The following is a 13626-nucleotide window of genomic DNA, read 5'->3' on the forward strand; positions in this document are numbered from 1 at the left end:
GTTAAAAACGGCCCCATCTTGTACAGATCGCCCAGGGTTTTAAGACCCGCCTTAGTTCACATGGTTGATGCGCTTGATTCCTGAGTAACGGAGATAACTGGGTGACATTTCCAGGGCAGCGTTGGTGCATACATTGGGGCCTTATTTGCTCTCACACTCAATTTATGCCAGGCCTTCGAAGAACTACGTTTCGTGTTTATTTCCAATCGTGAGTTCTCTGCACATTCATATGGGAGGATGGCCAGGAGAGGGATTGGGTGGGCGTCATCACTCTCTATAGCTAAGTGTGGTAAACAGTGCTTTGGATAGTACCAATAGTGTGCGAATTGATAATAGAGGTACAAATCAGGTGCACCAATCCCACCTGCTTCTAGGGCTTTGTTAATGTATCCCATTTGCACAATGATTCCTTCCCCACTCAGGCCAATTTATTCATGCAGGTTTTAAGGGTCTTAAAAATACATTCATCAAGAGGATGGGGATGTTCACAAACATATATAGAAAGTGGATAAATATGACCATTTTCATTATTGCTATGCTTTCTGCTAGTGACAATGGCAGTAGCACCCACCTAACCACTCTCTCCTCCAATTGTGTAATAGCCAATCCATTAGTCTGCCTAATGACCACTTCCTGGTCTCTATGTACCCATATTCCAAGGTATTTGAAATGTTCTTTACACCATTCAAGTGGGAACTCAGTGGCTGGCATGAGCGGGAAAACAGTTGGTTTGTTCCAATTGATGCAGAAGCCTGAATACCATTCATCTTTAATATATTCACAGATGAGAGGTACAAGCTGTTCCCTCGGGTCTCGTACATACAACACCCTATCATCTGTATACAGTGATATGGCAAACGGGCGCTGCCTAAACCATAGTGTGTCTCTGTCTGATCACACACGTCTGTGGCTCTAACGTGGGGGGAAATTATATTGGTGGCTAAGGGCATCGCTACCTTGTCCCCCGCATGGACTGGACCCAAAACAGTGCTGTTGATTCTTATTTGTGCCACTGGATCTGTATATAGTAGGCGCATCCACCTCATATACTCCCACTGTATATAATCAAAGGATTTGGCGGACTCAAATAGCAGAGCCACCACCATGAGTGTGGGGTCAATTTGATGTAAGACTGCAAACAGCATCCGTAGATTGTGAGAAGTCGAGAGCATTGGCATTAATCCAGTTTGATCCGGCAGCACCAGGCTTGGAAGCAGGAGCTGTAGCCTAGCCGCTATTTATTTTTGCCAGGATTTTGGTGTAAATATTTATTAGTTTTAATGGTCTATAGGATTCACAGCTTGTTGGGTTCTTCTCTGGTTTCAATAGCGTAATCGATATTGCCTCCCAGAGGGTCGGGCAGCTTTTGTTTGACTTATGTTTGCACGTACATATCATGGAGGTGTGGTGCTAATAGGTCAGCACATGCTTAATAGAATTTGCTGGGAATTCCGTTCAGCCCTGCTGCCTTGCCATTTGGCATGGTATGTATTGCTTCCTTCACCTCCTCAATCATTACTGTTTGGACTAGGAATTCCCCTTGTCCTTGGGAGAGAAATGCTAGTGCCACATCCTAGAGGTGGGCTGCAATTTCAGTTGTTGCTGCTGCTGCTCTTTGCCCATGTAAGTGTGAATAGACTTCCACAAATTGTTCTGCTATTGTCCGGGGTATCCTGACGCACCCTCCAATCTTTGGACAAAATCTCCACTATGTGTGCCTGTGTCTTAGGTTCTTGTATCTTAGATGCTAACGTGTGCCCCGGTCTGACAGTCTCCCCATAGGAACGTGCTATCCAACATCTAGACATATGTTTCAAATCTTGTTCTGCTACTTCATTATACTCAGTTATGCGCTCTCTCATCTCTGCTAATATATTTGGTTTGAGTCGCACTTCGTAACCTCTCTCTAACCGCACCAATTTACTCTCTCTGTTTTTCAGTTGAGAGGAGTGATCAGAAAACCCCTTCCTGTAACCCCATACACTCTCCATGAATGCTAATCTTAAATGCATCCCACAAAGTTCCCCTCTCCTCCACGAGCCCTAATTTTTTCTGAATATATCTTATAATTGCTGTTTGTACACCATCCACAAAAATAGGGCCTAGTAAGGAGGCAGTCTGCAGTCACCACTGAAATGGTGAGTTTTAAAAGTACTAGCGTATGATATGATAATGTCCTTGGTAAAAGCTGTACTACTGTGGCCCATGTACACACCTCTCACGACACCAGCCAGTAATCCAGGCGAGACCACGAGTTGTGAACTGATGAGATATACGTCCCTTCCCTAGCATGAGGGTGTCGTGCCCTCCATATATCTACAATCCCATATTCTGCCATATTCTGTCGTATAACTTATGCTGAGTGTTTACAATGCCAGTCTGTGGAGGCGGACCGATCCATATATTTGTATATATCCAGATCACCACCGTAGGGTACATTTCATAAAGGTGCCCCTTGAGTTTAACATAAAACCTGGGGTCGTCAATGCTGGGGACATATACGTTGATTATCGCCACCTTGGTGCCCCTCACTATTACCTGCATTATAATATATCTTCCCTGGTCATCTGTTTTGGAATGTGTAAGTGCGAACGATGTGGCCTTTTTAACCAACAGAAGCCCTCCCCTGGAGTAAGATGAGTAGGATAAGGCCACCCGCACCACCGCCCATCTCGCACCTATCTTCAGTTCGGTAGGAGGCTGGAGGTGTGTTTCTTGTAGAAATGCTAACTGTATGCAATGGTGGTCCAAGTATTCCAGCACCTGCCTGACCTTCTTGGGATTATTGAGTCCTCTCACATTCCATGTTAGCAATCTAGTGTAGCCTGCAGGTTTTGATATGTCAGTTATGTGTTTAATGTAGAATTTGTGTTTCATTGATTGGGGCAATGTACTGCGTCAGCTGCAAACAACATGAAAATACGCCCCACCTACTTCAGCACCCAACCCTTTGCCAAAGCCATCCCAATCAACTACAGGAACAATGTTCCAACTAGTAACATTAGAAATAACATGCATATCTATCATTGCTTGCGTACTGCAACAACATCGTACGGGGTATACTATTGTGGGGGCGACTAGATGACAAGTCTCCCACCCCATGTATGGGGGAGGCTGGATCCGATGGTAACCTTTGGAGATTCGGTTGTCGCCACCTTGTGGTAGTCCATTGGAAGCCTTATGTGGGAGCTATTCTACGTGGTGTCAATCTTCATGCAGGTACATTTGACACATTTGCAATACACTGGTCCATCTTAATTTTGCGGCTTTGTGCCTGATCAGTAGCATTCACTTCTGGGGTGTCCCTACCGCATCATTGTCTCTTTGTCATCATTATTGAGCGCATTTGCTCCTTATTTCTCCCATACTCACAGTCTTCCACTTTAGGTGCGTCCCACTAGCAATCTTCTGGGGTGGCGATGGGCTCTTATGCTGGTGCTGTGTTGACTAAAGAAACTCCATTACCGCTCTTGGGTTTAGATTTTCTGGGTCCCACCGTATTCCACCCAAAGCCGAGCCTTGTATAACATTGCATACAGTATATTTGCAGCTTTCAGTTTTTTTGTCACTTGAATGAATTCCTTGTGCGCTGCTGCACAACCATTGTAAAGTCCGGAAAAGAGGCCCCATTATATCCATGATATTGGATGGATTGTTTTTCGCTAGATTAAAGAATCACTGTGTCACAGGCCCTATAGTTTAACAATTTGGCTATTATGGGACCTATTCCGATCCTGTATTTTTTTTTTTCGTACGAATCGTACAAGTCCCGTCCCACTCATGAAGTACGATTCGTATGGGAAAAATACATAAGGATCGGGAAAAGTAGTACGAGACGGACCCGGACACTTTTCCGTACGAAGTCTAAAAATACAGTCCGACCGTACAAGTACGATCCGGACCAGTTTTCCAATTTAGGATTCGTATGGAAAACGTCCCGTACATGGGGAATGACTTTACCCGCTACAAAGCAAACTTTGTATGACTCGTATCCCGGGAAAAGTAGTTCCCGGGGTGCGAGTCGTACAGGGGAACGAGTTGTACAGGCCCCCCCCATGCATATGTACGCACCTTACAACAACATCATCGCGTATGTACGGTGCGTACCCCAACATCACAACATCATCGCGTATGTACGGTGCGTACCCCAACATCGCATATGTACGCACCCCACAACAACATCATCGCGTATGTACGGTGCGTACCCCAACATCACAACATCATCGCGTATGTACGGTGCGTACCCCAACATCGCATATGTACGCACCCCACAACAACATCATCGCGTATGTACGGTGCGTACACCAACATTGAGTATGTACGCACCTCACAACAACATCATTGCATACGTACGGTGCGTACCCCTACATTGCATATGTACACACCTTACAACAACATCATCGCGTATGTACGGTGCGTACCCCAATATCACAACATCATCGCGTATGTACGGTGCGTACCCCAACATCGCGTATGTACGCACCCCACAACATCCTCACATAGGTCCGTACCTCACAGCAACATCATCGCGTATGTACGGTGCGTACCCCAACATCGCGTATGTACGCACCCCACAACAACATCCTCACGTATGTACGCACCTCACAACAACATCATCTCGTATGTACGGTGCGTACCCCAACATTGCGTATGTACGCACCTCACAACAACATCATCGCGTATGTACGCACCCTACATAGGCAATGTAAAACAGCACAAGGAGGGTCTATTCGTCTCGCACAACACCACAAAACACGCCTACAGTGCACAAAACATGGAAATGACTGACCTGGCCACATCCAAACAGGCAAGCAGAGGGGCAAACTCACAACCACCCCTTATAACACACCCATCAAAAATTCAAACTGAGGCCCAACCACAAATGGACCAAAAAAAAAGGGCCCACACACACAAACCATGAGCCTTTGCAACAGAGTCACTGCGGCTAGAGAGCACACACCAACAGCTGCACCCATCCACCTTAACATATACACCTTCACACAACCTTCTTCACACATACCCCCTCTTCACATTCAGACCCACAAGTTCACATTCACACCCACACACCCACAACCATCCACACCTTCACCCCACACCATGCCCACAGACAAGAATCCAAAGTTCACAAGGGAGGAGCTGGAGATCCTTGTCAATGAAGTCATCAGAGTCGAGCCACAGCTGTTTGGAACATTGGTCAGACAGACCAGCATAGCCGAAAAATCACGCCTGTGGCAGAGGATCGTCGATAGGGTGAATGCTGTTGCACCCATCAGAAGGACCAGGACTGAATGCCAAGCCAGGTGGTACGATCTGCGCAGGGCGGTCAAGCGAAAAATGAATGACGACTACGCCCAGAGCAACATCACTGGAGGGGGTGGGCCCCGCAGACCAGTACATTTCCATCCCTGGGAGGAGAAAGTGATGGCCCTGCTTCCGGTGGTGGGAGTACATGGACTTCAAGGACTTCCAGAGCCTGGTGAGTACACAAACAACTTACGTAGCATGGGGGTAATGGCATCCACACCCCAACTACACAAAATGCACGCACCTAACCCCAAGCCCTCGCCGGCCACAACCACAGTCAAAAACAACTCTAATGCCAATAACATGTGTATGCCCCATTGAGAAAGCAAGGCCATGCTATGTACCATGCTACACGAAGCACCAACCCAAGAATGGATGTCCCGTATGCTGGGAGGATGAGTGTCACTAAACGCATTGTTGAACTCCAAATCAGACACAATTGCCCTCATCCCATATGGCCCAGGTACATACCCATGCACCATGCGGAATGCACAGGGATTGGGAAAGTACTGACAAGATAGCTGACACTTGGCCCGGTGTAGGCAGCACAAGGTCCTCCTGAGACCAGTGCAAACACAAACACCAAGACAACAAGGTCAGATATCTAGGACAGGAACTCACACTCACTGTCATGGCAGCATGCTCCCGGGGGGGACAGCTACATCACCTGGGAGCCCCAGTGCCAAATCACACTACACCCACCAGCAGGCCCTGTCAAACACACCCCTTACACAGGCAGACACCCCCGGGACAGGCAATGGATTTACCCACTGTCACAACGGACATGTAACACAACAACACCAATACATAGCCGAAGAAGCATCCAAGCCAAAAATCTACATGTCAAAGACTCAGGAGAACATATCAATCTGTCCCCCGCAACATACCCATCCACAAATGAACATTGAGGAGAATGCTAGGCACATACAACTACCTGGAGGAACAGTGCCAACTTGAATGTGTATGAAACATGGATGTTGCATGAAACAGCATTAACATTGTCTGTCTCTCACACACAGGGCAACGTGATGATTCTCCCCCCAACAATGGGGGTGAACAATCACAGTCCCAGGCTCGGGAGGAACCTGATCCCACCGGCAGCGACGCCTCTCAACACTCCGCGGATAACCCCGACTGACCTGGACCCTCTGGTGTCCAAGCCCCTGCAGCACCTGGTTCAGGAACATCTGCACCAACCACCACCCCCCTTCCTGCCACATCCCAGGAGACACCGAGGAGCCCTGCCCGCAGTGAAAACCTAAGCCAGTCTGACCAGGAGGGACAAGGTGCGCCGGGCACCCAGGAGGAGGCAGACAACACTGCCACTGCCATCCCTCAGGGGTCCCGTAGACCCGATGTGCCCACAACGGCAGCCCAGGCTCATGTGGGATGGGGTGGTGGGAGTGGAGGCAGGCGGAGGCGAGAACCTGACCAGCCAGCTGAAGGGACCGATATGTCACACATAGGCAACATCATGGACGCATACCGACGTGACACCAGGGAGTTCAGCCAGGTAGTGGTAACCCTCACAGAGATTAAGAACCAGCAGGCCGAGCAACACGCCAGTCAACAAGAACACCAAGGACGGATGGAGGCAAGACTGGCTGAGCTCCTGGCGGTGCAAAGGGACATAAGCCATTCACTCCGTCGGATCGCAGACAACATGGGCAACCCTCCCAGTGCCACCAGATGAAGACCACCACCAGCAACAGGGAGGGAGGGGGAGGAGGATTCGTCCGACGGAGCGTCCCAAGCATCGTCAAGGCCTGCATCTGAGGGTCCCCGGAGGAAGGTGGGTCGTCCACGGAAAAATCAGTGAGAGGCAGCGGACCAACCACATCTCCCAGGTCACCTGGCGTGGCACTTGGCCTCCATGTGCGACAGCATCACCTCATTGACTGACATCATCTGCCACATGGACTTGCTGGTCACAGTCTGACCAATGATGCCAAACACTGTGGCCTAGACTCTGATGACTTCAAATGCCAAGGATCCCATCTTCCCCTGTGAACTTTGGATTCTATGGTCCCTGTATTGCACCTTTTTCTGTGCACACATCACGCCCCAGACCTATAATAAAAAAATGTATAATTGTAATTTTATGTTGCAGTCATTTAGCATGAGTCCACAACATACGTGTGGGGATATGTCAAAGTATGCCTGAGTGTGGAACTAACTCCAACCATCCATACACTTGGATCTGAGTCCGGTCGAGGACACACATGGGTCACAATGTATCACCAAATACAGACATGGAGCCCAATACTCACCCGTGATGGCCTCAAGCTGCTGAGGGGGGCTTGCAATACTGCTCAGACAGACCAATTTGCCAGAGTATCATGAAGGTGTAGAGGTCATGGGTCAAGTTGAGGTGCCCGGGGAGTGAGCCCCAGGTCTGTTTTGCGAGGTGGGAGAACTATCTCCTGCATGCAGTTGTACTGCGGATGTGATGAATGGTGGCCAGGGCAAGGTGGGCTGCACGAAGTTGGGCCAACGGGGTGTTGGATGACAGACATCCAAGGTCGGTTTTGGGTCTGGGGTTGTGGACTGCCTCCTGCGTGTGGTTCAGGAGTCTGAAGGTGATCCTGCAGCAGACAGTGAGCCATTCTAGCTATCTCAGGTGGACGGTGATTTGGCTGGGGCAGGGGATGTTGAAGATTAGGTGTGCGGATGCACCCTGGATGTGGACAACTTCTCCTGCAGTTTTGCTGTTGTTCCTCCGTAGAGGGCGTTGCTGCAGTTGACCCGGCTGGTGTCGTGGACCTGGGGGACGGTCTGTCTTGCCTTGGAGTGGATCTACCTGTGGATCATTTGCAGAATGCGGAGGGCGTTGCAGCATGAGGTACAGATGGTGTTGAGTTGCATGGTAATTGTGAGCGATGAGTCCATGATGAACACCAGCTTGCGTGCGTGGCCACTGGGTGCTGGTGCGGTGCCCAGGCCGGTGGGACAGAAGGAGTTGACCCAGCCGTAAGGGGACAATCCTCAGATGATGACCTCAGTCATGTCCAAGTCCAGCCTCAAGTGGCTGATGGTCAGCCATTCGTCAACGGATCTCATGCCTTCTTGAAGGTTGGATCTGGCAATGGCTGGGTCTTTGGAGAGGTTGAGGAGCAGCTGGGTGTCAATGGCATAGGAGATGATGATGAGGTCGTGTGCACATGTGATGGTGGAGAGGGGGGTCATGGATACGCCTGGGCAAAGCACTACGCTCGCGTAGTTTGCGAAGTTCGCGCTACTTCGCACTACGCGAATTGCACGTGGCACAGTGCGAACACGCATAGCGTAGTGTTGCGTAGTGCTCCGGTCATTTTTTGCTTGCTCGGGGTCCTCAACGTCAAGTTGGCGACCGCGAGCAAGCAAAATGATATCCCGGCGAGACTTTTTCCTTGTTCGCGATCAGCAACATCAAGTTGGCGATCGCGAGCATGGAAAATAAACCTCCCAGCGAGATTCCCAACGCGAGGAGGTCAGGTTTCTCATTGCGAGTGGTCGCGTATGCTCGCGACCGCTCGCGATGAGAAACTACCAGTTCGCGTTGAGAAAGCTGCCGCTCGAGTAAAAATCTACTCGAGCAGCAGAAAACTACAGCTCGCACTGTGCAAGATGCCATTTTCAATGATTGCACAGTGCCGGTTGCTTGTCCGCACTGTGCAATCATTGAAAACGACATCTGGCACAGTGCGAACAAGGTACTACGCAGTTTGCGAAGTGCTACGCGTAGCTCGCGTAGTGCGAACTGCACTTTGCGTAGCTTCGCGAAGTGCTACTTCACGAACTACGCCCAGGGTTAGACATGGAGACATTGAAGATCGTCACGCTGAGAGATTAGGCCTGGGGCATGGGCCACATGACCCCAGTGTACTACATGCTGCAGGGTGGAGGCCGACTCCCTGGGCCTTGCAGGTGAGATACTTGGTGATTTAATACTGGGCCCTCCTCTGGATACCAGTGTTGGAGATGTGTGAGCTGACAGTGTGGTAGCACATGGTGTACAATGCCGTAGAGAGGTCAAGGGGGGTGGTCTCACCATTGTTGAGTAGGGCTAAGTTGTCGTTGGTAGTGGCAATGATGACGGTTGCAGTGGTGTGATTACTGTGGAAGATGTTCTGGTGCCGGTTGCCTGGAGCTGTTTGCACGGAGGAAGTTTGTCAGTCGCTCGGTGAGTGCTTTCCTGATGACATTTGCTGGGTAGGGAAGCAGGGTGATGTTCCAGGAGATCCTGCGGTACTGCCATCCATTGTTGAAGAAGGGCCTGGGTCTCTGCATGCCTCCAGCTCCCATGGAATGTGTAAAACTCAAATGAGACATTCATGACGCCCTGGATGTGGGCTTCAAGGATTGGGAATGATGTGGTTGAGATGTTGTGTGGGAAGGGGCCTGATGGAGAGCCAGAGTGGATGGTGCACTTGAGCCAGGTGGTGTATTTGTTGCTGACGGGAGTCCAGAACCTGAGGGTGGTTTGTCACGCGGATAAAATAGTGCTGTCTGCCTCTGTGTGCCAAGGCTGTCGTGTATGGCCATGAGCTTGCAGTGGTAGAAAGTTGCAAGGGATGTGATCTGCCTTGCAAGGGTGGGGTGTATTTTGTATGGAGATCTGCTGTCAGTTCACTCACAATGCTGATGAGCTCCTTGATGTCGTGTGTTTTGGTGCCTCGGCCCTATCTGAAGGATCTCCACTTGTCCTTGCTGATGATATGGTGATGGCTGTGTGTGGCGTTTTCCAGGGCTGTAAGGTAAATGAAGGTACGTTGTGTTGCAAGGTTTGCACAAGAGTCCGGCTCGATCTGTATGAGTCCAGTAGGTCTGCCTTGTCCCAGGTGGCTTAACTGTTGTTGTGCTTCACAGGAAAGTCCGTCAATGTGGCAAGATTGTTGGATCAGTAGCTGATCCAGTGTGTGAGGTTGCAGGGTGTGGCGGTGGTGTTGGTTCGAGTGTCCCACACAGCTTGTCTGTGGTGACTTACATCAAGCATCTTTGGGGGATCGATAGCGGGGTGTGGGCAAGTGTGTTACTTGTCGGAGACGTGGATGCAAATGTTGATGGACCAATGTTGGATGGTGGTGTGGTTCTCCTCCAGCAAGAAGTTACTGGCCCCCAGCCACATGTAGCCTGTGGAAATGAGGGCATGCGTGCAGATGTACGTGTTGATGGCTTTGCGGAATTGTGGATGTAGGCCTAGAGATCTGTAGATGAGTGTTACTCTGAGGGTTGCCAGGTGGTTGGAGCAAAACCGGATTTGTGACTCTGAGGGTGTACTTGGGAATAAATTGCAATTCATCCTCCGGGATTGTTGTTGCCATCCCTGCGGGTGATCATGTATCCGTCAGAGATGGCAATGAAGAAGTTGAGTGCTGAGGATGCTTTTGACAATGTTACTGTCATGAAGGTGATGTGTGGGGCCGTTGTGTTGAGGAGGTAAGAGAGTCCAATGGCGTGCTTGTGGACGGAGCGGGTGTGGAGAAGGAGGCACATGACCTGGTTGTTCTGACAGGGTCTGGTAGGTGGGGCAGTGCTGTGTAGGCAGTTGGAGTTGCACACTCAGCATTTAAAGGTGTCGTGTGTGCGCTTAGGGGTTGCCTGATAGCAGGCGGTTGATTGTCTGGAGGACATTGCTTGGAGGGTGGCTGCAGCATGAGCCTGTTGTGTGACGTGGGTCATGCAAGGACCAGAGGGTTGTGCACTGTGCACGTTGCAGGCGCAGACGGTCCTGCCTTTGGCACAGCGTTGGTTCAACAGTAGCACAGACAAGCTGCTGGCTGCATTTAGAATGGGTGGAGGGGGAAGGGAGGAGCATTTTGTAGGCGTGTGGTTTGCCAAATCAGGGCACTCAGTGGGGCGGTGCCGCAGGTGAGGCAGCAGCAGGCTGAAGGGGTGAGAACCTAGGCAAAAAGTAGCACACAAAGACAAGGAGGTCAGAAAGGCACAGTGCAACAGGTGTATGTAAAGGAAGGAGTGTCAGGTTACTCATGGGTCACTCCGAGAAAATGTATGAAAAATCAACAAAAATGACGGCCACAGGATCAGGCACCAAAATGCGGAGCTGCGCACAGGAGACACACCGTCAGCAGGAGTTGACGTCCCGTCGTGGGGAGCAACCTGCACAAATACATACACAACCAGGTACTTCATGCACAATAGAGATTATTAGCCATGAAGAAATGCATGCATGTTGCCGAAGTACACATACACTCATATGCTCAATTTTTGACAATTATGCCATAGATGACGCATGCAAACTGGCAAGAGATATGCAGTGACAGAGATGAGGCACTTTGGATTGTGCAGAACACCTTAATTGCACAAACTCACACAAAGGGAAATGCATCCATACGAACAGACTCACAGGTCAGTTGACAGAACATGTGGGACATACGCTGGACCCCCCCTTCACAACACGGATGTTGTAAATCCCAATGAACTGGCACACAAGTCAAGGGGATGAGCCAAACACATCCTGCTGCACACGGAGATGCTGCAAATCACCAGAGAGCCAGTTGTGATGTCCCACGCTATGTCCACCCATAGCATCAGCAATGTTTCATAGGCAAGGTTTACGCACATTGATGCCTTCATCAGACTCCACACTCCACTACAGATGACTGTCAAGAAGGGTGACTATCATGTCATGGGAGTGATGTACATGTTATATACTCCAGTGTGAGAAGACATGTATGCATGGTACCACAACATGCACAGAAGCAGTCCCCACACATTCCCAACCCGTACCACCACCAGAAAGCCTTGCTGCAATCCTTACCCAAACTGACATTTCCACATGTCCATGCATGGAACGCTGATTCAGCACACGTTGCAATCCTCATGAGGAATAGCAGGAGGACAAAGATGACAGGAGTAGACAACAGGCGCAAAAACTTGGGAATGACAGACACACAAGAAGTCACCTAAAACAAATCTCGCCGCACACATGGTCAGATACGAAACATGAACAATGTTGGACACATGCAAATTTCAAAGAAAGTCTCTCCGCAAAACTGTGTGGCATGACATCATCACTCGAGTGACACATCAGTACACACATCAAAGTCACTTAGCATTCAGTCAGCTGCACACACACATTGCAACACATGCCACTCAATGCTACAACCTTGCACACTCATACCCAGTGACTCACCATTATGAGAAGAAGTTGCGTTTGAGCTGACTCCGGATGTCATCCTCCTCCTTCTCATCACTTGCCTCGTGACCAAGCCCTGGATCCTCCACGGGTGGGTGTTGCTCCTCATCCGGATCAAGGATGAGTGGCACTGCCTTCTCAATGGCCATGTTGTGCAGCATGCAGCACAAAATGAAGATTTTGCACACCTTCTCCGGTGCATATGGGAGGGACCCGCCTGTCTTGTCAAGGCACCGGAAACGGCTCTTCAGGAGGCCAAACGTCCTCTCAATCACTCGCCTGGTCTGCCCGTGTGTATTGTTGTACCTGTGATCTGCAGCTGTTCTTGGGTTGCGGAGAGGTGTCATTAGCCATGGCATGTTGGGATATCCAGAGTCCCCTACATGGACACATCATGTAAATAAGTGGGTCAGGAGATGCCGTAAGAGCCAAAAATACGACAACACACAGGAACAACAGAGTATACCCCCCAACAAGACATGTTCGTTCGTTGTGCAGCCGCAGCATCATTTGTGGCACCCTGCTACGCCTCATGATGTAGGCATCATGTGCTGATCCTGGAAAACCTGCACAAACATGGAAAATCAGCATGTTAGCAAGACACCCCACAAGGGCATTTATTGAGTGGTAATGTTTACGGTTGTGATAGGCTTGCTCCTGTGCCTGTGGTGGTACCAAAGCCACATGTGTCCCATCAATGGACCCAATGACATGGGGCATCCCTCCCAGGGCATAGAAATCACCCTTGACATCTGTCAACTCCCCAGGAGTAGGACATTTGATGAATTACATCAAGGTGCTCCAACAAGGCTTCCAAAACATCACGCAGGACACTGCTGAACATTGTCTGTGACATCCCACCAATACCGGCTATGGTCAATTGAAACGTACCTGTGGCAAAAAAATGTAGGGCTGCCATCACCTTCATCTTTGGGGTCAGCGCAGTAGGATACCTGTGTCGTGGTTGGAGGTGTGGTGTCAGCCTGTCGGTCAAGTCCTCAATCAACTGTTGAGTGAATCTGTAATGTCGGATGTAGGCAAGTTCCCTCGTGGCAGCCAAGCCTGGCATTGTTCTTGGGACAGGCGGTGCCCTGCAAGACATTGTTAGGAATCATGAAGATTGAGAGTCTGCCAACATCAATGTCAATGAACATAGCACATGCTAAACTGCATCTACACATCAG

The sequence above is a fragment of the Triturus cristatus genome, chromosome 3_2, assembly GCF_964204655.1.
Source record: "Triturus cristatus chromosome 3_2, aTriCri1.1, whole genome shotgun sequence".
Classification (NCBI taxonomy): Eukaryota; Metazoa; Chordata; class Amphibia; order Caudata; family Salamandridae; genus Triturus; species Triturus cristatus.